Genomic DNA, 25,217 nt, shown 5'->3' on the forward strand with positions numbered 1-25,217 from the left:
GTAGTATATAAATTTGTTTATGTGAAAGGTCTTCTCTTATAAGTACACATACACACGCATGAATGCATATAATGAAGAATGTGTATAATCTAGTAAAGAGGGAAGCTCTTGAAAGGTATTATCAATTTTACTCTCAACTAGATTGTGCTTGAATATGCTATGTTCATGCGAAAGGTTTTCTCACATGATTAAGGTTGATGAACGGACATTCTCATAATAACCTAGAGATAAGCATATGAGGCTTAGACCTCCTAAAGCCATTTTTATGAAGTAAAGTTAATAAAGGCTTTTCAATAAAGGGAATTTAGCTTAGCACGAGTGAACTTGATGATGAGGGGATAACTCCGATTCCAAATAAAGGGAAGCAATAAAGGGAAGGTTTATTCACCATAGTCCTCACGAGGTGGATAACTATAATTCCCAATTGTCATAAAGACAGTTTCCATATATAACTCCATGTTTTCAGAACTGTGTCACCCCATAGGACCTAGCTAGTGGATCCATCTAAAATGCTAGAATGATATTCATGTCTTTCCTTGGAAAGTAAGATATCCTTTTTTGGTGTGAGGGGATGACACCAAATTCCATGTTTGGCTTACATGGTCTTATTGTCGATTAAGGCTAGGATTCCCTAATGTAAAATGGAAAATGGATGTAATGTAATGAGCCCTAACTTTGATAACTTAAGAGAACTTGCTTAGTGTAGGTGTGGGTATGGAAATTTACCGATGCATTGCACAAGTACCTCTTGAGGGGAGGTCTAGGATGGTGTTATATATATATATATATATGTCTTATATGCATGACATTACGGTATTGAACTTATTGTATGATAATCTTCATGGTATGAGTCCTATTGTATCTATATAATTAGGTCTTACCTTATATGCATAAGGTTGGCCTCATTGACTATATGATGATGGTCTTGCTTGGCTTGTATGAAGTTGTCTATACTTGTCTTGATGATGTACGAAGTAAATGATATGCTTGTGGTCTCTTTGTGAGTTTACTAAGTATATGGGAGGTTATAAGACTTCACATGTACATTGCACTAGTAGTCATAGATTGGGATTATGAGTAAGCTTTTATCATGTTAATTGAAGTAAAGTCTAAGTATGCATAGGTTGGATATTGCCTTACTATGATAATATTGGAATTCTTGACTTGTATGTTGTCTTGGAATGAGTCTTATATGTGGTCTATGAAGCATGTTGATTTATGTATGAACTAGGTGTCTTATGATATTCTATGTTTTCATGGATTCCTATGTTTTTGTTAATAAAGGTTAGGTGTTTTGTTCAACTTCGTGACCTTAACGTGATGCTTGAGTGTGGATAGTGAAATGGGATACTATTTGTGCATTGCAACAAGTATTACTAGAGGGTTACTTGGGAGTAAGAAACTTACAGTAAAGGGAATATTATGTTATGAATATGACAAATATGCCTTAGATGAACTATGTGACTTTATGTGATGTTATGAATAATCTCTATGCCTATGTGAAGTATAGGAGCTTGTTGTACTTATTATATCAATGTTTTATGAATTTTTACAAAAAGGCATGATGCATGGTTTTCTATACTTAGTGGATTCTTGTACTAACACTATTCTTATTCACCTTTTTACACAATGTGTAAGTTATAGATGCTTAAAGGATATCTCTAAAGTGAAGTGCTTGATATGTCTTTCCCAACCTCAAGAAATGGATCCCTAAGATTCAAGGATTTCCTATGTTATGTTTATGTTCAAAGTTATGTATTAGCTTAGTTATTGTTATACATTGATAAGGGTCATGTCTCTATCCTACTCTATTGATGTTGAGTCTAAAATGGAAAAAGAGACTTAGAGTACAACCACATATGATATTTTATATATATATTTGATTTTTCTAGAATACGATGTTCTATGAAAAGTTTTAATTTTTCGCTAATTTTCTTTAACAATGCAATGAATGATGACTATGGGCATTTATAAGACCTTCGAGACGTCAAGTATGCCATGTTATTTCTAGGGGGTTCTCCCCTTTCATGAAAAAAAAAGAAAAGTTAAAAAAAGTAAGAAGAAAAGAGAAATAGAATTTAAAAAAAGAAACATACAAAAGTAACCAAATAAAACGTGCAGAAAAGATAACAAAGAAATTCCTTATATTTTTCTCTTTAAACTAATAACCACATAAATTTTTATTTCCTATATTAAATCTAACTAAAAAATACAATCCTAAATTTGTTCAAACTCAAAAAATCTCAATCCTACACAAACTCTAATTCCTAAGCGTTACATACATATACAAATTCTACCCATAGTAACATTAAAAAAATATATTTACAAAAATGTAAAAGAAAAAAAATATGAGTGTTTGAAATATTAAATTGATGGACATATACCAAAAATAATAAGACAATTTTCCATAGATTAAAAATATATAAGATAGTCTTTAATAAGTTTAAAATAAATCATAAAATGAGGATAAATAATATTTTTATGAATCTAACAATATAATATCCTAATATTAAGTCAAGTGATACTACAGTCAATAAAGCGATCGTGCTAGAACCAGGGGACTTGATGGGTGCCTAACACCTTCCCCTCAATCAACAGAATTTCTTACCCGAATTTCTAGTTTACAGACTAATAAAATTAGAGTCAAATTTCCTCTCAACTAGGGATTCTAAAATAAGGTGACTTGGAACACCAAAACTCAATTCCAAGTGGCAACTCTGAAGAAACAAACTACTCCCTTTTCAGAATGCCACTTTAATTAGAAAAACTCTTTTTCATTCATAAAACATCAATTTTTTTAGGAAAAAAAAAACAGGCGTGACAGATGGGGATTCTGCTTCAGATAACTAGAATTCAAGCTTATAATATTGACTTATGTATGAATATGACTTATTTATTTACGCTTTTGGACATTTTATTTACCGTCTTAATGTGGTAATTGTCTATTTATTTACTATTTTGATAATATTTGAATTGCATTATCACTATCTTCTCACTCACCCGTCTAGGTCTTCTATAATACCAATATGGGAATTGTGAATGCGCACCCCGCTTCTATCAATATAGCTAGTGGATCTTTGATCCATGGTGAAGGACTTTTAGCAATACATGTTTAGGATGGGGAGCACCCATGCAAAAAGTCGGAAAGCGCTCCTACCGGTATTTTGTTACTCCCTAACTCGAGTTGTCCGCTTATTTTAACAAGTTCAACCTTAGTAAAACTAAAACCTGAAGACATAATATCCTTACTTGGCTTCGCTTTATCCGCATCTTATGCATTTAATTTAGAGAGACTTGGAATGGGGGCCACGTGTATCTAGGACAAGTACATTTTCGTTTGACCGTAATGTCATGTGGAAGACTATAACAAATGTTGACCGCCTTTAGGATAAATGACTAAAGGAATAAATGTCTATTTTTACACACTTCCAAAAATGATTCAAGATAAACAAATAGAAAATTATAAATAAATACATAAATATAATATATATATATATATATATATATATATATATATATATACATATACATATATGTATGTATGTATGTATGTATATATGTATATATATATGTACACACACACATAACCGTCAATTTTATTTTTGTTTTTATCACAAATAATAATACTAATAATAATAGTGTATAAAAATAATAACAATATATGTATATATATGTCTTCTAAATTGTGCTTGTCCACCTTGTTTTATTTTTCTTTCCCTTTTTTTCACTTACAAAAATTATCTCCTTATCTGGTCATTCTCTACGAAAACAACCTAAGCTTTCTTAAGTGAGTTCAACAAAAATTTTTTTCAAAAGAATGATCACTTTAGGTGTTTTGAATCATTTTTTATGTTTTTTTCTTTTTAACTTTACCAACAAATGATTTGAAATGATCAAAATTTTATAAGTTAAATTTTGTTTTAAATACCAAGTTTGTTTTCACAACTAGGTAATCATGAGATCTATGAGATGTGATAAGAGATCAAGGGATGAAGCTGGCAAAATGGTCAATGATCCCCGAAAATTCACCATCACGAATAAGACCCCGCAACTATTCATGGATACGTGGAACAATATGCAAAAGTTTAGGCGAACTGAGATATTCAAACATCTTGGTTTCTTTACATATATCATGAGGTTTAGTCCCAATAGAGATTTGGTCGAGGCTTTGATTAAGTTTTGGGATTCTACAAGCAATGTATTTCACTTTAGTAGTTTTGATTTGACGCCTACATTTGAATAATAGGGTGATTTGATAGGGCTAGGTAAGAATCTCCGAACTAAACATTGACAGCCCCAAGGAGTGTCAGCGGGAAAAAATTTTTGAACAGATATACATCGTTCATCCTCATAAAGAGTGTTTCGATAATGGGTTGGTTTCATTGGAATTTAAGTACTCAGGATACTAAAAGAAATAAGTATTTTCGTACTATGGGATGCAACTTAAAAATGGACAACACCTCCCTACTATGGAAAAGCATAGACAACAAGCATTCATGGTTGCCTTTTTGGGAGCTATGGTTTTGTTTAGGAGAGAAAAATTATGTTCGTCTAGCAGGAATAGTCATTGTTATGATAAAGAAAAACAAATCCACTATTTTGTTGATGATATTAGCTTATATTTATCATGCTTTGATTAAATGTAGAGAACGCGGGGAGACTTTTTTAAGGTTGTAGCATTCTATTACAAAATGTGGTTTCTAGAGAACGGCGAGACTTTTTTAAGGTTTTGTGAAAGATTTCAATCTGATTGGACGAATTATATTTTGATCCACCCAGAGAAGGATGAAGGAATTAGCAAAGAAATTTCCAAAAGGTGTCAAAGCATGGACACATTATCTTCTTAAATTGACTGCATCTAATATTACATGGAACTTTCATTGGTTCCCTAGGAGTGAGGAAATTGTTATGTGTTCCTATCGTCTATTTATTGTTGTGACAGGCCTTCGCGGGTTCAAGCCATACATACCCCTTCGGGTGCTACACCAACTAGGATAAAAAAAAGTTTTGCCTAGGGCTGAGGATACACAGAGTTCCCTACGGGAGGTGGCATATGAAGATCGGGATCAAGAATTAGAAGCCCAAAAGATTTGGGGTGGTAGTCAAACTTTAAGTTCGCAAGCTATGGTAGATGATCGCGTTGAAGTATAAGTTGAACCCTCATACCTCTGTTGGTTATTTGATCTCTCTCAAAGTAATGCCCGAACGGTCAGCGCGATAAATCATTGACCGAGAAGAGGAAGTTGAAGTCAGAATACGGCATGCCCGACTCGAGGTGGAAAGAAATTATAGGTATACTTTAGATATCCTAAGTAATGACCTAAAGATTGCTAGAGAAGAGTTCGCACAACGTGATGCAATATTCAAAGAGAAAGTAATATTGATTCAGAGAAGTGCTGAAAAGAAGCATCAATCTACTATTAGAACCCTAGATGAGCATTTGGACATTGTCACAAGAGCTATGGAGCAACATGAGGAGGAATATAAGAAAGCAAAGAACTTCTTAATGCACGCACAAGACAGGTTACAAACACTACAAGAAATATGAGTTTTAACGGCCATTTCATAACAAAGGGAAATCAATCCGATCGTTATAAATATTTTTATAGTGACCATTTTTAGACGTTAAAACATTTTTTATCAATATTAAAAATGGATGATATTTCGTTAGTAAAAAACATAATAGCCGGTCGATAAAAATTAATTAATCAACTAATATTAGGCTATAGTGTTTTCGACTTTTAGTTTTCCCCTAACCACGACTTATCCCACTTCCCCTACCCATCAAAAATTGTAGTATGTAAAATCCATCAAAACACACCCACACAATTCTGGTGAAAGAATTTCTAGTGTACTCATCACCAACATTGATGTCCTTTATATTTTGGGAGAAGAATGTTTGTTTCTCACCTCTGTGGACATCAATTGTTCATCCTAGACTTTATTCTTCAGGTACAATTTGATATTTACCCTTTAAATAACTTGAGTTTTCTTCAAATAAATAGGGTTAGGATAATAATTGTAAGTATATGGATGTTGTTGTTGCTTTGGTGATGTTGGTGTTCAAGAATTTGTCGTACTGTTGATTTCAATTATTCTATTTTGGGGTTTTTTAATTTGGGTTACAGAAGGATGAATTTGTAGCATGATTGAATCTTATGTTCATTTTTTTCACTTATTCTCTCCTTATTTATGGAGTAACTTCTTCTTTCCTGTATCTTTAGTTAAAAAATTAAGTCTTTCTCCAATTGGACTTTCAAAGTTTACAATCTTGTAGGGATAAAACAGTGATTGAAATTAGATGGTGATTTTGTTGGTAGAAGATTAACTGTGATATGCATTTTGTTGGGTTGTATGGTATAAAGTTATCTTTTGAGTTTTAGATATATGTTTGATGTTTAATAGTTTTGCCTCACTGAATCATTATATTTCAAGTTCACAATTAGTTGAAAGAGGAAACATTTTATGCTTTCGTTAATTTGCAGAGTCTCTTTTTGAGATTTGTTGTTCAGTTCTTATGAAAAAAGTGACATCTTGTAGGTTCTTTGTTGCTTTTTATGTGATCATCATTTGATCTTGTCGTTATATTTAGACAATTTAAAAATAAATATATAAACTTTAACTTAAGTACTATTGATGTTATGCAAAGAGGACATTTTGTTTTGTCTGTGTAAGCTGTTTTTGTTTCCCACCAATCATGAGAGCTTTGGATGAAATGGATTGTGCTATAATTTATAACTTGAAAAGTGGCCTGAGTTTCTATAAATTGTAAAAATACTGGACCATTTTGAATTATCAATTGCTCAAAACGTGACTTTGAAGCTTATTCGAAATTTAATCTTTCAATATCACAAGAAAGAGCTTCATCAGTAGACCTAAAAGCTTGGTCAGATATATACAAATGCTTCATTAAATCAGAACGCATCGATGTAGTAATCAATCACTTCTCCTTTATATAAAATGTCAATTTTTAAGAAAAAATGACATTAAATGTTGTTATTTTCCTTCTTCAAACTCCATGTATTCCTATGCGTCCTCCTTCTTTCATATCATATTCTCCTTCTCTTTATCCTTCGATCAGTTTTTCTTTTGTGCCACTCTTGTAGCTTCTTTTCTTTTCCTCTTTACAATTATCTCTATTTCACTCTTGTTTTGTTTAGTTACAGTTCTCTATGTTTCTTTTTTTCTTTCTTTATTCTCTTTGTTATACTTTATTCATTAAGTTGAAGATTTCTTAACTCTATATTTCTTGCATGACATTCTCAATAGAAATTATGACTTAAAGCTTCATGTGTTCTTTGTTAGGTCTTGCTTTTGTTCTAAAGTTTGTCCTTCTACAGCCACTTCTCAGAGAAAGGTTCCTTCACGAAAGGTCACCTTCAATAGCAGCAAGTGGACTAGTTGAACTAGGACAACTTGATACTCGCTCGTATTGATTAAAATCAAACATTGTCTTGTTGCCTAGTTTATGTCTAATATTTTGACCATCTTGTCTCCTTGAAAGATGCTTTGCTAATTAATTGAAGTATATGTTTATGCATTGTTGGTGTGAATAATACGATAAAAAATGTGTTTTTATGTTGTTGTGTAGTGGTTGTTTTCCATCAAAATAAGTGAAAGATCAGCCCTTTCCTTGCTATTATTATGTATTTCTTGTAACTAAAGTAGTAAACAACTACAATATCTTCTCTTAAACATATCTTGTTTAGTAAGTTCAAGAAATATTCTCATAAGCTCCTCTAAGATGTGAGAAAATATTTCAATTAATTAAAGTTCCCTTGCCATAAAGAATTTGTAGTAAAAATGATTTGTTATTCGTTTTATTGTATTCTTATTCATGAAATGAAAGTTGTCACTTGTTTGAATTTCTGTGTTAGTGTTCAAAGGATAATTTCGTCTTTCTTCATAAGAATTATTATGAAAAAATGGTTTTTAGGAACAAGGAATAATTAGAATAAATGATCAATCAACTTTCCAACTATGTAAACAATGGTATTGCTTGCTTAGTTTTATATTTTATGTAAATAATTAAGATTCAATAGACATTGTTCTACTTCTTTTTATCTTAAAACTACAATTAAAAAATATAAATGTGAACTATGAACCTACAGATATGAAGCCACTGATTTGTGCAAGCTTGAAGCAATTAACAATTATAAATGAGTATAAATATGTTGATGCTTACAAGTTGTTTACACATATTTGCTTTAAAGACTTTTGTGATTCTTAGATTTCTTAAGATATTAAAGAAAAGACAATTGTTTATACTTTCTTTGCTGAAGCTCCTTACTGCTTTTTCCACCATAAGTCAATCTTATTGTGCTTTCCATTAGATTAAGTAGTTCTAATAAATTTGACCATCTTTTTTGCTTAAACAAATGACGACAGACCTTGACTAAGTAAATGATGGCTCCGTATTTTGTTTTATTAGATTCTTAATATTATACGGATTATATATTAAATGATATCACCATGAATCATGTTATATATTTGTCCGAACCTACTGTCTGTTTCCTTTTACTAGCTTAAAAACTTGAGCACAATTCTCGAGTAGCAGTTAGAATATTTCTATATGTGCTCCCTCATGTGAAATTTTCATTATTCCAATATACTCAAGTTTTTTAGAAATTCACATCTCTAGAATCACTTAGTTGAGAAATATAAATTAGTTTCTTCTCAATTATTCGTATTTTTGGATCGTGGTATAGTCAAGAGATAAGATCACATCGTTTTTCAAGCTCTCTTTCAATATATATATTCTAATCAATGTCTTTCTGAAATTTCAAGTTACCTTAAAGTGTAAACTTGTTTGAATAGTGAGGTGCCCCATTATTTTTCTTATAATGTGTCATTGTGTGAATGTTTTTAATATGATTTATGCATCTTTGTGAAACACAAGTTTTTAATATATATTTAGTGTGATTGACTCTTTAATGACGCTTTAAAACAATCAAACTACTGAAGCATTTTTATTCAACATTTTTAAATTCAGTCGATCATATGTTTGTATTTGTATGTTTGTTATGTAATTTAGTATTTGTTGTCAATTACTATGGCTACTCTAAACCACATTTTCATTTTGAATTTACATGTACACTTGGGAGCATGTTTGGAATTTGGGGAAAACTTGATCTTTGCCTAAATCAGATTTATCTTCAATGATATATCTTCTCTACTTGATTTTTCCCACTTTAGAGTTGGACAATAGTATGTGCCCATATTATTTAATTACATGCAATTTATTTAAAAAAAGGAAAAGTTATCTTTGTATTTCTGCTCAATAAAAGAGATGACCTATTTCAAGGATTGTGGCATGTTTCTGTTATTTCTGATTTCCACTAATAATTGATCGAGGATAATTTGTTTATAATGCAGGTCAGGTAGAGGAAAGTATTTATAAGGAAACAAAGTCTGATAACATCAACTTCATCTTCATTTTTTCAATTATTGGTTAAGGATGGATTAAGATGCATCACTGTCAAGAAAAAAGTGGGTTCACTTTAACCAGTATAATGATTGATTCAAGTAATCAACACAGATTTGTCATAGCAAGTTGAAGCATAGGAGAAACACAATTGTCTTCATGTTTTGTTTAAAATGTAAAAGATGTCCCCATTTATACCAACTGAAATTTTGTCATGATATTTCCTTAGCAGTTGCAATAATAATGATCTATAATAGTGGTGTAACACCTTGAAAATCCAAGACGTGTCGTAAAGCCTAAAAAGGGTGTCATGAGGTCTAAAAACTATCTTTCATTCCATTTTAATGAATTTTGGTCATTTAGGAAGTTAAAGAACTAAAACGTCGAAGAACGTTCATGACGTCCGGAAGTTGGTTCAAGGAGGTACTACCATGCATTAGCCTATTTGACTAACTTTTAGGTTTCGGAAATGTATAAAAATTGGTAAAAGAGGTAGATAATAGGTGTTTGAATTGTTTCATGGTTCAAATGTCCGGGTAAGAATCCCTAAGGACCAACCAAGGTCCCTTGAGGAGGACCGCTGTAGGTTGAGGCAACACTGCCTGAAGCTGTGTGCATCGACGAGGAAGTCAACGGCCTGTGTGTGGACCAACGGGGCATCAATTCCACCATTGTGCCATACTTAGCCAAGTTGAGGAAGCCCCTCGCCTGCACAGAGGCTGAACTAATCAACGGAGTGCAGGACGAGATGGGGGCAGGTCCATAAACTCACAGACGGCCCGTCGGCGGGGTTCCGTCTGTGAGTGGGTGATTTTCCTGCACGTTTTAGTGTTAAGTCATTTAATTGAATAAGTGGTTTAGGGTTTAGTTAGGGATTAAGTGGATACTAATTAACTAACTTAAACTACCATATAAAGGCCCCAACACCAATTAATCTAATTAAAACTCTCAATACAAACTCTTTTCCTTTTCTCTTCTTTCTCTCTCTACTTGCACTCACCATTGAATACTAGCAAGGATAAGGGTTTTGGGGGCTGGAAAGGGAAGAATACACCATCAAGTTGTCATCAAACATTAAGGTATGGGATCTAATTCACCTTTGAGATTCTTTCCTGAAAGGGTTCATTCACAATGGCTTTCAAAAGTTGAGTTTTCTTATGGGTTTCATCCAATTACGAAAATGAGGTTGTGAATTGAGTTGTTAATGGTTTAATTGTGAGTATATTAACATGTATTTTAACTTTACTTTATTGTAATTGTTTATGGTTTGGTATTACATGAAGAACATGATCCTCAACCCCTAACCCTAGGTTGTAATCTTGACATCTATTGTATTGTGATCATTCAATTGACTTGGTTATTGATTAGATTACTTTTCTATGATGTTATTATGAATACATTAAGATGAATTATAGGACTATTATTCTAGTTCTTGAGATGTGATTTAGGTTATGAAGTATGTTGTGAACTTAGTCTATGTATCTTGTCTTAAGCTATGATCTAGTGTTGAATTGTGTTAGAGAGATGGAACTGGCCTTGTTATCTAATTGGTTATCATTCTGTGATGATTTTACTCCCCTAGTGGCTTGAGTTATGGGTTGACGGTAAGACCTTGATGATGAACTATAAGAAAGACTTTGTAAGTCTTAGAATCTCTATCTTTACATCCAAATGTGATTAACTGTGGTTAAGTCATGATGTTACATTAGAGTATGCCTTATGTTAGGATGATAGGGTTGTATGATGTTTAATTTAAATGTCTTGACTATGTTGTGAGGTTTATTAAGGTGTATGTGATATATCAATGTGCCTTGATATGCTATGAATTGCTAATGTGTTAACCTCACCTATATGAATTGTGATGAAAGGACTTATACTCATACAATTCTTGTTGAGCTATTGATGATGATTATTATACAAGTGGTAGTAGACCCTATTACCTAAAGTAAGCTATGATTGATAATTAAAGGCTTAAAGATATTTCAAAAAAGGACTCTAGCTTAGCACTGAGTGAACTAGATTAAGGAGTGTCCCTTATCACATCGAGAAGGTAGGAACATGAAATTACTCTTGTGATTGGAGACTATAATGCATGGCGCATAAAGAAGGTCCCAACTATATCTCCTAGTTGTTGAACTATGTTGCCCCCATAGGAATACTAACTAGTGGATCCACGTAGTTTCTATGTTTCATGTTTTAGTACTACTTGTGCAAGTAGTCCTCCTTCTTTCACTTTAGGGCTTTATGATGCCGGATTCCGCACTAGCTCATGTGGTATATCAGTTAGGGAAAGATGTTCCCAAAAGGTAATATGAATTAAAGGACTTGTACTCTAACTTGGATAACCTAACAGGTCTAGCTTAGTCTAGGTAGGGGTATGAGACTGTACCTATACATTGCACTACTTAGCCTTGAGGGGAGTCTTAGGAAGATGTTCTTATATAAATGTTTATTTTATGAAGATATATGATATGTACATGATAAACTTGGCACATTGTTGACACTATATATTAATTAGTTCACTTATGAGTATGCATTGGGTTATAATGTTAACATAAGATGAAATTTAAATCTAAATGTCATGTTATGTGAAGTTGGAAGTTGGTTATGGTTTCTTGTTGAGGCTACTTGATTAAGTAAGGTTATAGGGCTTTGCTTGGTCATTGCACTTGATGACTTGATAAAGATTCATGAGTAGTTGTCTTGTTATTATGATATGATTGACTCTTATTCATTCTTGTGATGTTATTCCTTGATGATAGGGTTGTAGCAAATCATGGTTTCAAGTGTGTTGGAATACGTATTACTTGTTAAGTTAGTAAGCATGTTTGGTTGGTTGATATGACTTGCTTGTCTTTGCATTAGGTTCCTATAAGGGTAAAATGGCATGTTTTAACTAAAAGTCCCTTTTTAGCATGTGTTGCTTGTATATGTTCATAAGGTCTCGCACTTAGTACATGTGGAGTACTAACCCCATTTTCTTCCCTTTTCCCAAACATTTTAGGTTCGGGTCGTTGAAGAGTTCGGAAGGCGACATTGTTGAAGGCTTGGATTCTTCATATTATTCAAGTAGGGTAGGTCCTCAACTTCCGAGGGCAATGACACTATCTAGCTTACAGACTTGTTAAGAGCTTAAAGACTCTGTAAATTCTTTCCTTTTCAATTGAGTACTATTCTTTTGTATGACCTATATGTGGTATTTTGAATTGATGTAAGGGTTATGCCTAAATTTGATACACTTCGAATAGATGGTTATGAGATGAGATGACTTTTATGACTATGGTATTTTCTATATAATAATGTGCAATAAAAGCAGAAGACTATGTAACCTTCCTATACAAAGGGTCTATGTATACACGATATAACTATATATTATGTGTATGTAGAGGTCTATGTAAACCTCCAAGTAGTTGTAATGAAAGTTTAATATTTTTCCGCGTTTTTCAACCTACGAGTATAATGACATGAGACTAAGAGGCTAGTCTTAGTCCTTGAAAAGGACGATAATGCCGGTTACACTCTAGGGGGTAAACCTAGATGTGACAAACTTTATATTAGAGCATGAGATAGAATATCGTTGAGTAATGTCTCTTTCTCTACCACGTCTATGTAGGTTTGTATTCATAATTGTGAAGTGCGCCACACTTATTAGTAGGAACCTATATGATTCTTAGGAATTGCTCTCTCTCATGGAAATCTTATATCGTATCGATAGAGTACACTTACGGTGTGCTTTTTCATATAATCCTATTGTTGTTCTATAAGACGCATGAACACTCGAAGGAATGCGGCTCGAAGACGTGAAGAGGAAATTGCCAATGGGGGAGCTCCTCCCTGTGGTGATCAAGTTCCTCCACATAAAGAAGATGCTAATGTTGACCAAGCTCCGGTCAATCCTCCACCCTTGACAGATGGAGATATAAGGTCTGCCCTCATTCAATTGGCTCAAGCCGCCACCGTCGAAGCCCAAGCTATGACGGCCGGAGCAAACCGGGAGGTTGTGCCTAATCATCATACACAAGTCACTACTATGGCTTCCCGTATAAGGGACTTCACTTGAATGAACCCTCCTACTTTCTATGGGTCTAAGGTTGATGAAGACCACCAAGCGTTCATCGATGAAGTCTCTAAAATACTTTTGGCTATTGGGGTTGTCCACAAGTGAGAAGTCCGAGTTGGCCACTTATCAACTCAAGGACGTGGAGCAAGCATAGTATGTGCAATGGAGGGATAATAAGCCATTAAGGGGTGGTCCAATGACTTGGGATATCTTTAAGACAACTTTTCTATATTGGTTCTTTCTTGGGAAGATAAAGGAGGAAAAAGTGGTGGAGTTCATCAATCTTCGCCACGGAGGAAGGAGTGTCCATGAGTACTCATTGGAATTCATTAAGTTCTCCAATAATGCTCCTTCTTCGGTCTGAGATCCTAGATACCAAATGAGTCGTTTTGTGACGGGGGTGTCAAAGGGCTTATAAGAGGAGTTCCATTCGGCCATGATACATGACAAAATGAACATTTCCCATCTTATGGTTCATGCAAGAAGGGTTGAGGAGGCAAGATCTAAGATAAAGAGTAGATATGCTAAGAGAGAAAAATCATTTGATGGAAGTTCTTCAAAGAAAAGGCTTGACATAAAAGACAAGCCTAGATTTATGAAGCGGGTTTCAAATCAAGTCCCTTCCAAGTTCCAAAAATCTAGTGGTGATAGGGTGTCTAATCCTAAATTCAAGAGGGGAAAAGTTACTAATTCACCAACCGACAAGCCAACTTGTGGAAAGTGTGATAAAAAGCACTATGGTCATTGCCTTAACAGAACGGACAATTACTTAAGTTGTGGCAAGAGTGGTCACAAGATGAGAGATTTTTCAAACTTGAAGATTTAAGACAAGGGTAGTGGCCAAGGTCAAGCAAGTTGTTATAGCGATGCTCCAAAAAAGAACCGCTTCTGTTCTCTCCACTCTAGGGGTGAGCAAGAGACTTCTCCCGACGCGGTCACCAGAATGTTGAATGTTTTCTCTATTGATGTATATGCCTTACTTAATCCGATGCTACTTTATCATTTGTTACCCCTCTAGTAGCAAAAAAGTTTGATATTTTACCTGATATTTTACATGAACCATTTATAGTGTCTACTCAAATGGGTGAGTCGGTTGTTGCGAAAAGGATGTATTGAAATTTTCCAATAATGTTGCCTAATAGAGTTTCTTATGTTTATCTAGTAGAACTAGATATGCTTAATTTTTTTTCATGTTATATTGGGTATGGATTGGTTCATGCTTGTTTTGCCTCTATTGATAGTAGGACAAGAGTGGTGAGGCTTAACTTCCCAAATGAACCCGTTGTTGAGTGGAAGGGGGGAAATTCTATTCGTAGGGGTCGTATTATCTCTTGTCTAAAAGCATGTGAGATGATCTCAAAGGGTTGTCTATACCACATTGTCAGAGTCCAATATCTAGATACCGAATTACCTCCTATTGAGTCGGTCCCCGTAGTGAGTTAATTTTTGAAGGTTTTACCTAATGACCTTCCCGGTATTCCTCCCGAATCAGAAATTTACTTTGGCATTGTTTTGATACCGGATACAAATCCAATATCAATTCTGTCACGATCGGAATCTAGACCCCAGATGAGACCGGCGTAGTTGACCTCTCAGAAGTCGCAGACAAGCCTACATACGTCATTCTTACTTCATCTAGAATAATTTTAGCGGAAAATTTGAAACTTTTTGTTTCCTAACATGCTTACTAAACATTCTATTACATGTATAATATTTCACAATAAATCATCTCACATTAAGATCATCAAATTAAAGAAATAGTTCATAGCAGCATAAAATGTGTACTTGCCAAAACGACACCAATACAATGTCTCAAAATAAAATGGGAAATGAAACACTAGTTGAACATTCTCCACTAGCTAAAGCCTACATCTAATCTAGATAATAACATTAGATAGCCTCGAAAGCATGAGGGCCTACAAAGTCCGGATGAAAGCTCCACGTACGGATAGCTGCAACGTCAACCTGTAAGCTCTAGCGTCCACCTGTGCCTGCACCTAAAAATATAGAGTTGTATGGAATTAGTACACACTCGTACTAAGTATTGGTATATTCAAGCACACACCAAGGACATGCATGAGAAAGAATGGCTCTTTCCTAACAACATGATTATGGAAAGTCTAGTCAAAGGACTTGCCAAATTGAGATTAGGAAAGTTAGTGAACTTTCAAAATTTGGATTAGGAAAGTCAGTGAGATTTCAAAATTTTGATTAGGAATATCATACCAAGAGAGTAAAATGCATCATCATACTTATCATATTGCACACAGCACATAACATCTTACACATAGGACATATCATATAACATATAGCACATAAAATCTTTAATAACACTCATTCATATGCCATTATACATTGGAGTCATGGACTTGACATTAAGACTTTCCAAAAATGAGGGCTCAACATATGGGACTTAAACTAGGGAGTCTTCATTAGCAAACACAGAGTCTGCTTCATTCATTCATACGTACTTCATTTCATTTCGTTCATAGGCTAGTGAGAAAACCAGCTATACCTAGGATGTAGTTTAAGACATTCATCGGGTTTGTTGTGCAATGATCAAGAATAATCTAGTGTCATTACTTGAGTCTAGCTCACCTCTTGATTATCCTATCCTAAAACCTTTGGTATCGTTCATTTCATTATGTGCGTCATTTGAGGCTGGCCTCATTCATTCTTTGGGAACTTTAACTTTAACCGACATAGATCATGTGAGCATCATGAAATCCAGTGTCTCCCCCATACCGAAAAGAGGTGGAATCACCGGGCAGAGTGACCCAAAACATGCTAGCGTACATGGGAATTTAACCTCGCCAGATCCCTATATTGGTAGTATAGGTTCGAAGACTAGGAGATATAAGGAGACCCATACCCGGCATGCTTGACAGTCTCATCTCATGAGAGTCACGTGAACCTCTGCCCTTCCTGAAAGAAGGAATCACCACTCATAGCTAGTCTATCGGTTCTCAGTATAAATTTCCATTACATTCAACTCATACGTCATGGAAGTTGGCTTCTAGTATGAGGACATCATAGATCAATAGATGATTTCTCATCTCATCATTAGTATTAAGTGTTTTAATATCAATACTTTCATTAGAGTGTTCATAGAGACTGGTCTCTTCATTAACTTTATACTCTCATAGGTGAATACATTTTGGTAACATTTACTTAGGCTCATTTGAGATTAGTCTCATCTTTTACATTAGACTCATATCATGTTTTCACCACATTCATTAACTTTAGCACATTTTCTCTTCATAATTACTCACTCCTTTTTTACGTGAATGTTCATTTCATCATATGTCAATGCACTTGGCCATTAAGTTTGTTTCACACTCTTACTTAACCCTTCTAGGGTTTCATCATTTCATTGTTCATTTCGTCATATGCCAATGCACTTGGCCATTTAGTGTATCTTTTACTCTTACTTAACCCTTCTAGGGTTTCATCATTTCATTACATACCTCTTAGGTTCACTTATTTTAAATCGTATGCTAGATTTATGGGTCTATACATACAAGCCATGAGGCTTCATTCATAGTTTGTTAAGTGACTCATATCTTCCTAAGATTAGGTAGTACAAGACTTATGTATCTTGTATGTATGCCAAGATCTCGATTTCGATCTAAGTAGGTGGCATTATTCTTTAACATTTAATTCAAGTATGATTTATGTATCAATACGAAAATTTGGGCAAGGGAACCCAAGTTCAAACCCCTTGGACTATACTTAAATTTTTTCTTGAATTTATTTTTAATATTCATAACATTGGGACCCTATATCGAGCTCTAACATCAACATTCTATCTTTATTTTTCTCCTTGGGTTTGCCTCTTATTTGGCCGAAGGGTTGTGGGATCTAACCCCAACCCCTTTTTATTTTTCATTTAAAATTTGTATTGTCCAATTCACCTAGATAAAGAGGTTGTGGGATCAAACCCCCACAGCATCTTTTTATTTTATTCATTATTTCGCTAGAAATTGGGAGGTTGTGGGTTCAAACCCCCATATCCTCCTTATTTTATTTTTAATTTCGCTAGGGATGTTAGGTTGTGGGTTCGAACCCCCACAACCTGATTATTTTTATTTTAATAAAAATTGGCTTAGCTAGGCGTTTGGCAGTGAGGTTTTGGGATCGAGCCCACACAACCTCACTTTATTTTCTAATTTATTTCGCCCTTCTCCTTTCCAGCCTTGGAGTCGTGGGTTCGATTCCCACGCCTCCCATTTTATTTATTTAGAGTTTTTTATTCTTCTTACTCGCCTGTACACCCCATTTCTAATCCCCCCAGCCCCATTTCTTTATTTCTTGCGAGATTAAGGTTCCACACAGGTGAGGTCACAGGTTCACATCTTTGTGGCCTAACCCCTTTAAATTAAATTAATTTTTCAGATTTCCCTTCTATATTTTAGCCTAACCTAAACTTATATTTTTGTCTGTACACTAAATCATTTTCTTAACTTATTTTCATCAATATTTCCACTTGAAAACTTGGGAAGATTCATGGATCGCTTAACACTTTTTCGGGTGTATTTCATGGATTCGTTTAGCTAAATTATTGGCGCTCAAATAAGCCCCACTTCAATTTTTATGAACATCACGATTTTCATAGGTTTATGTACGTAAAATGACAACCAAAACAATATTAGAATTGAAGCCTTAACTTGACCTCATTCACAGTAACCTTCACAGTTGACATTTTTGCACATACACACACTTGTACAATCTTTCGAGTACATGGTTGCATTTCATACGATTTAAAGTACACAAATGTAATCATAGTTATCGCGAAAACATCACATACACCTAAATCTACCACAAATCATACCCAACCTACGATTCATTGTGAGCTAGTGACAGGGGCATGCAAAAGGAGAAACAATCCTAGTTCTCGAATGACTAATACAAACCTTAAGGGTTCTCTTGAGAAAGGGACCAAGAGATATTAAACCCACACCTTATTTTGACGTTCAAAAATTGAAGTTGCTGCCCAAAAACTCAACTCAAGAACACGTCTAAGACTCCTCAATATTAACTCCACTCGAATGACAACCTCCCTTATCCTAGTGTGCGATTAAGGTTTGTTTTCTTGTGATTTCGTGTGAATTCTTCAAGTGTAAAGAACTTGGTTTATTTTTCTGATTTTAAATCATATTTTGGCAGAGAAATATCTTCTGAAAGAATGAGAGATTGAGCGTGAGAGTTGAGTGATAGACGTGAGAGAGAGTTGGATTTATAGGAGGTTTATGAGTCTAGTTTTAGGACTTAGTCAATAGGGTTTTATTTAGTAAATAAAAATATGATTTTTATTTTACTTCAAATCAGATAATGAATAATAATAATTAATTAATTATATTAATTTAATAGCATAAATAAAAATCACATTAATTCATTGCTTCCACCTAGGTTCGAACCCGGGTGAAGCAAGACTTCACATAAAGAGCTCAATTTCGGCTATCTCTCCCCAAATTGCCCCTCCGCCTTATTGATTAAATAATTAATTATATATTTAGGGTAATTATGATATTACCTTTTGCCTAAAAAAAGACCATTTTACCCCTAGACCCTCCAATCCTAAGATTTCCTCTTTTTAAGTCCGGTAAGGACTCCTTCGAGTAAATCTTCGTATTCGAGAGCCCTACATGGTTGGACCCAACCTTTCCTAGCTCAACTAACTCTCCAAGTTAGTTGGCTTGGATGTAGGAAGGGTTTCAAAGTCTGGTTTTACGTGCATCAATCTGTGTGAACCCTGGTCTAATCATAGACATTCTTGACACATTAAGTATCACATAGTAAATCCATTTTTAGGGTTTCTATCCCCCCCCTTAGGAAGATTCGTCCCCGAATGACAATACCACTATTTATCGTAATGCTATTCAGATCATAACATAATTACTATGCGCAGAGAAGCAATAGCAACAACATATGGAGAGATAAGGAAACTTAGACTCAAGAGTAGGAAGTCTAACCTCAAGAGCTGAAAAGATGAGGGTAAGGGTATCTCATGTCGGCCTCAGCCTCCCACGTAGCACCCTCAACAAGATGATTTCTCCCCAATACCTTCATTGTGGCAATCTCTTTGTTCCTCAGCCGCTTGACCTGTCTGTCTAAGATCTCAACAGGTACCTCCTCATAGGACAAGTCTTCATCGACCCCCAACATTCCAAAGATTGAATTGATGCAGGATCACCTAGGAACTTCTTTAACATGGATACATGAAAGATTGGATGGACAGAAGCTAGCTCCGCAGGCAATGCCAACTCATAGTCCACCTCACCAACAAGCTGTAGGATCTCGTAAGGCCCAACGTACCTCGGACTCAACTTCCCCTTTCTGCCAAACCTCATTACCCCCTTCATAGGTGATATCCTCAGATAGACCTGGTCACCAACATCAAACTCTAAGGGACGTTTTCTTTTATCTGCATATGACTTCTTTCTACTGTAAGCAGTTTTTAACCTGTCCCTAATAACTCTGACCTTCTCTAAGGCCTGATGAATGATGTCTGGACCCAAAATGGATTACTCTCCAACCTCAAACCACCCAACTCGAGATCTACACCTCCTACAATGAAGTACCTCAAACGGTGCCATCCAAATTCTGGAGTGATAGCTATTATTATACGAGAACTCTATCAAAGGCAAATGGCCATCCAAGCTACCCCTAAAGTCAATCACACACGCTCTAAACATGTCCTCCAATGTCTGAATGGTTTGCTCTGCCTGCCCATCAGTCTGAGGATGAAAGGAAATACTAAACTTACCTGCGTGCGAAAGCTTTTCTTGAAAGATCTCCAGAAATGTGAAGTAAATTGAGCTCCTCTATGTGAAATGATAGACAAGGGAATTCCATGCCATCTCACAATCTAATATATGCAGAGTCTCGCATAGTCCTCAGCCGTGTAAGTAGACTTCACAGGGATAAAGTGGGCAAATTTAGTCAGTCTGTCCATAATAACCCATATGGAGTCATGATGTCTCCTAGTCCTCGGAAGACCAACCACGAAGTCCATATTAATGGCCTCCCACTTCCAAGTCAGAACCTCAATAATCTGAGTGAGACCTCTAGGCTTAAGATGTTCTACCTTAACCTGCGGACAATTAGGACACTCGGCCACATATTCTGCCATGTCTTTCTTCATGCCATCCCACCAATAACTCCGCTTAAGATCATGATACAGCTTGGTGGAACCTGGATGTATGGACTATCTAGAACCATGGGCCTCTACAATATCCTGGTCCGTAAATCATCCACATCTGGTACACACAGTCTGTCTTAATACCTAAGTATGCCATAACCTCCCAAAGCGAAAGACTCATTCATCTTTACCAACACTGAGTCCTTCAGCTCCATCAACACAGGATCGAGATGCTGAACCTTCTTGACTTCAACTACCAAGGATGATTGAGAACTAGGATGAACTGAAACACCCGCACTAGTAGAGTAAACCAATCGCACACCTAGTCTAGCCAGTCTGTTTACATCTTTCATTAACTCCTTCTTTTTATCCTCAATGTGGGTTGTACTTCCCATGCTAATCTTGATCAAAGCATCGGCTACAATGTTAGCCTTACCTGGATGGTAGTGAAAATTCGTGTCATAATCCCTCAACAACTCCAACCATTTTCGGCTGACGTAGATTCAACTCCCTCTGTGTGAACACGTACTGGAGACTCTTGTAATATGTGAACACATCCACATCCACTCCATAAAAGTAGTGCCTCCACAGCTTCAGTGCAAACACCACAGTGTCTAACTCTACGTCATGAGTGGGATAATTATTCACATGAAACTTGAGTTTTCTGGATGCATAGGCTATCACCTTACCACCCTACATAAGAACACAACCCAAACCAACCCTTGATGCATCACAAATAAACAGTGTAATTCTCACCACACTTAGGCAAAGTAAGAACCAAGGATGAAGTGAGCCTGTCCTTGAGCTCCTGCAAACTCTTCTCACAAGCCTCCGTCTATTCAAACTTGGCCTTCTTCTTAGTCAGACTTGTCAGTAGGGCAGCAATGGAAAAAATTCTTCCACGAACCTTCTGTAGTAACAAGACAATCCAAAGAAGCTACGGATATCTGTGGGAGTAAGAGATTTTGTCCAGTTCATAACAGCCTCAGTCTTCCTGAGGTCCACCTCTACACCTTGATCGGACACAACATGACCCAGGAAAGTCACTGATCTAAGCAAAAATTCACACTTCCTAAATTTTGCGTACAACTGATGTTGTCTAAGTACCTACAAGGTTAGTCTCAAATGTTGTTCATGCTCTTCCTTGGTCCTAGAGTAGATGAGAATGGCATCAATGAATACTATGACGAAAGAGTCAAGGTATTCACGGAAGACCCTGTTTATGAGATCCATAAATGTAGTAGGTACATTCGTGAAACCAAATGACATAACCAAGAAATCATAATGACCATAATGGGTACGAAAGGCTGTCTTTGGGATATCTCCATCCCTAACCCTAAGATGATGATACCCTGAACGAAGATCAATTATAGAGAAGAAACTAGACCCTTGGAGCTAATCGAACAATCATGTATTCTGGGAAGTGGATACTTATTCTTTATACTGACCTTGTTGAGCTTCTTATAATCAATACACATTCTAAGGGTCCCATCGTTCTTTTTCACAAACAACACTCGAGCGCCCCAAGGAGATATGCCCGGCTGAATGAAACCCTTATCAGTGAGATCTTCTAAGTGCCATTCTGTAGGGAGGAATCAAAATTTGTTTAGTATCGGTTTATAAGTCGATACCAAAGTCAATCTCTCGTGGAGGAGGGACTCCATGAAAATCATCAGGAAATACATGTAGGAACTCATTCACAACAGGCACTGAGTCTATGGAAGGAATGTCATGATCTAAATCATTAACACTCACAATATGACATAATAACCCCCTGGACATCATTTTATTGGCCTTAAGGTTTGAAATCAAGGGATTAGGAGGACTCAAGCTGTACCCCTCCCAGACTAGTTCCTCTTCATTAGGGAAACAAAATCTCACCACTCTACTACGACAATCCAAACAACATAACAACTGTGAAGCCAGTCCATGCCAAGGTTAACATCAAAATCATGCATGGGTAACTCAACCAAGTCTGCAAACATAGTCTTACTACTTACAACTATTGGTCAATCCTTGTATACTCTATAAATTCTTACATTTTATCCTAAAGGTGTACTAACCACTATAGGATCATGAAGAACTTCAGGCAATATTTCAAAAGTGAAAGCATGCAAAGGAGTTACAAAGGAAAGCGTAGACCCTGGATCAACTAAAGCATAAACAGAAGTTTAGAATACTTGCAACATACCTGTGACCACATCACCGGACTTCTCCTGCTCCTCCCTGCCCTTTCGGGCATAGAATTTGTTCCTATGAGGAGGCTCGGCTGCTGTTGCACCCTGTGGATTAGGCCTAGGCTGAGCATTACCTCCAGCCTGACCTCTGTTCTGTGGGCAGTCTCTAACCATATGCCCACTCTTGCTGCAACAGAAACATGCATTAGTGCCCTGTCTGCACTCTCCACTGTGAGCACGGCCAGACTTAGCACAATTCTTTTAGGGACGCTGCATCTAACCTCCATTTCCCTTCTTGGGCTCAGGTCTGTCTCCTCTAAGTGTTGTACTCCTCTGGAAATTAGAATTTCCAGAACTCTTCTACCCCTTCTTGAACCTGGGCTGCTCACGGACGCCAAAATTATTTCTATGGCCTCCATGGCTGGGACCTGCCTCATCTTGAGGCTTCGACCTTCTATCATGACGAACGCCCATATTTTTGCGGCTGTCCTCTACTTTCTGAACATGCACCATCAACCTAGAGAGCTCCATGTTATCATAGAGCATCGCAACTGACACTCATCCTCCAGATCTCCGTTAATTCCTGTGGGGAACCTGCTCATCTCATCCCTGCTGTTAGATACAAGGGATGTAGCATACCTTGATAATTTAATAAACTTCAGTACTCGTATAATAGTTGTTGTTAGATACTAACTAAAATAGTATACCTGGATAGTTTGACAAACTTCAGGGAATACTCTCTGACTGTCATGGATCCCTGCTTAAGGTTGATAAACTCATCAACCTTCGCCTCACTCATCTCCCTAGGAAAGAATCTCCCCAGGAAGGCTATCTTAAACAGCTCCTAAGTGACAGGAACTCCGCTCAAAGCTCGGCTATCCTGGCACATCTTGCACCAAGTTTGTGCAACATCCATTAGCTGATAGGAAGCCAGCTCTGCTTTCTCAGTATATGTGCCCCCATATCCACAAAAATCTTATGCACCTCATCCGCTAACTCCTGGGGGTCCTCTGAAGTCTTAGACCCTGTGAAAATAGGAGGGTTCATCCTAGTGAAGTCTCTCTGACTCTCAGCCATGCTACGCATTGGTGGGTTCTCCCTCTCAAAATTCTGTCGGTTGACCTGGGCAGTCATGTCCTGGGCCTGCATAGTGATGGTTTGTGCCATCTGGGCCAGAGATGCCTGCACCTCCGCATCAGTCAACCCAGCTGGGTTAACCAGTATAACTACTCCATCAGCCATAGCCTGGGGTGGAACTTAATTGTCCCCAGCAGCTGCTACTCCTCTCCTCTGACCAATACTTCTCCTAGTATACCTTTTCTGAAAACAATACAAATTGATGTCAGACACGCTCATCACACCAAGAAATTGGACATTATCAAAGGCACGATAAGATCAGAAGAAGGGACATTTTCCTACGAATCATACAGTCTCTAATTCAGGATAGTGGTGCACTCAGTACCATGACTTAGAAACTACTCAATGTGGTTGATGTGAACTTATTATCCTTGGAATTTAACCTAGTGCTCTGATACCAACTTTTTCACGACCAGTATCTAGACCGCAAACGAGACCAGCGTCGTTGACCTCTCAAAGGTCGCAGACAAGCCTACATACGTTATTCTTACTTCATCTAGATTAATTTTAGCGGAAAATTTGAATTTGTTTCCTAACATGATTACTAAAAATTCTATTACATGTATAATTGTTCACCATCAACCATCTCACATTATAATCATTAAATGAAAGAAATAGTTCATAGGTGCATTAAATGTGTACTTGCCAAACGGCACCAATACAAAGTCTGAAATGAAATGGGAAATGAAACACTAGTGGAACATGATCCACTGCTAAAGCCTACATCTATGCTAGATAATAACAGTAGACAGCATCGAAAGCATAACGGCCTACCAAGTCCGGATGAAAGCCCACGTTCGGATAGCTGCAATGTAAACCTGTAAGCTCTAGCGTCCACCTGTGCCTGCACCTAAAAATCTAGTGTTGTATGGAATTAGTACGCACTTGTACTAAGTATGGGTATATGCAAGCACACACCAAGGACATGCATGAGAAAGAATGGCTCTTTCCTAACAACGTGATTATGGAAAGTCAAGTCAGTGGACTTGCCAAATTGAGATTAGGAAAGTTAGTGAACTTTCCAAATATGGATTAAGAAAGTCAGTGAGCTTTCCAAATTTTTATTAGGAAAGTTATACCATGAGAGTAACAACCATCATCATACTTATCATAGTGCACACAACACATAACATCCTACACATAGCACATATTATATAGCATATAGCACAAAACAACTTTTATAACACTCATTCATATGCCATGATACCTTGGAATCATGGAATTGACATTAAGACTTTCCAAAATTTAGGGCTCAACATATGGGACCTCTACTAGGGA

General features: G+C 36.2%; 1 long non-coding RNA gene across 1 annotated transcript; it reads left to right on the forward strand.

Moving 5' to 3' along the window:
• The first annotated feature begins 5,762 nt into the window (after positions 1–5,762).
• Positions 5,763–9,642, forward strand: LOC114076444. Its single transcript, XR_003577375.1, has 2 exons — positions 5,763–9,207; positions 9,376–9,642. It is a non-coding gene; the product is annotated as an uncharacterized LOC114076444 (long non-coding RNA).
• Positions 9,643–25,217: the final 15,575 nt, after the last annotated feature.

The sequence above is a fragment of the Solanum pennellii genome, chromosome 3 (genome assembly GCF_001406875.1).
Source record: "Solanum pennellii chromosome 3, SPENNV200".
Classification (NCBI taxonomy): Eukaryota; Viridiplantae; Streptophyta; class Magnoliopsida; order Solanales; family Solanaceae; genus Solanum; species Solanum pennellii.